Consider the following 1163-nt stretch of genomic DNA (forward strand, 5'->3'; position numbering starts at 1 on the left):
CTTACAAGTACATTTTTTTTGTAACTGCATTTTTGGGAAGGGTATCAGATTCTCTGATATTCTGCTGGAGTCAGCAGAATCCCCAAAATGCTGCCATGATAACATTAGTAATTGTAGATCATAATTTCCTTTGAATATCCTTTGCAAGTTCTATGTGTTTCTGCAAAGTGATGGCTCTGCTGTAAATGACTTAATCTGCCTCTGTTTTGTGCACCATGTGGATGTCTTCATGTCTTGCTTTGCATTTAAAACCAGACAACTTGATTTACAGATTGTTATACACCTCGGATGGAAGGCCTTTCTAAGTTAATATGCATGTAATCAATAATACAATGTTGTATATGGAGTAAATTTCACTTCACAAGAGAACTTCTAATGCAAGTTTTTGTATTTATTATTGAAAACGGTGCTAGGACACTATGATATTAGGTGGTCTTACAGCCAGTGCAGTCCTGAGTTTTAACTTACTGTTTAACATGTTTTACCTTCTTTTTTGCAGTCCTGTGAAAAATGAAGATTCAAAATTTCTTTTGACATCTGTTTATTGTGTGACTGCAAATCCAAAAATAAAATAAAATTGTACAGCACCTCGATGTGTTTTGGTGTAGTAGGTGAAAAAAGAGGTACTCTATCAAGATTGATTGTCTTTTACAGTCCATTTCATGTTTGTAATGATTAGTTGTTTCATACATTGCCCCCTTTTAAGAGCACTTATTCTTAGTTGGTCAGTGTTGGTGTCAAATCTTGTTATATATTCTTCCTGAGATGAGACTTTTTATTGTTTATTTAAGATATTTATTTGGTACATTCATACTGTATTGTAGGTAAGTATGGTATTATCTTGTATTATTGTTTTAGAGTCTCTCATCTGATGTAATCTGTTACATATGTCATACATATAACTTTAATACAGCTACAAAATTATGTTTCCCATTGAAGTATATATATTTTTTACATACTGTTTTAAAGTAGTGCTGTTACTTACCATAAGAAAAATGCAGGTTCTCTTTCTGTGTATATGTGAATGCATGTGTGTGTTATATTGAAAGCAATGGAGAAAGGGGACTAGCTCAAAAGCAGGTGAACTTATCTTTCCTTTGTATCATGGAAATTGTATATCATATTTTGTTGTCTTATATCCATTGGTGTTTTATTGAAATTGA

The 1163-nt window shown here is 32.3% G+C and overlaps 1 protein-coding gene across 1 annotated transcript in view; it reads left to right on the forward strand.

Annotated features, from left to right (window-relative positions):
• Positions 1-1163, forward strand: part of LOC119592824 (rootletin-like) — a 148678-nt gene that overhangs the window by 118947 nt on the left and 28568 nt on the right. The gene's annotated exons all lie outside the window — the stretch shown is intronic.

Source organism: Penaeus monodon, chromosome 31 (assembly GCF_015228065.2).
Source record: "Penaeus monodon isolate SGIC_2016 chromosome 31, NSTDA_Pmon_1, whole genome shotgun sequence".
Lineage (NCBI taxonomy): Eukaryota > Metazoa > Arthropoda > Malacostraca > Decapoda > Penaeidae > Penaeus > Penaeus monodon.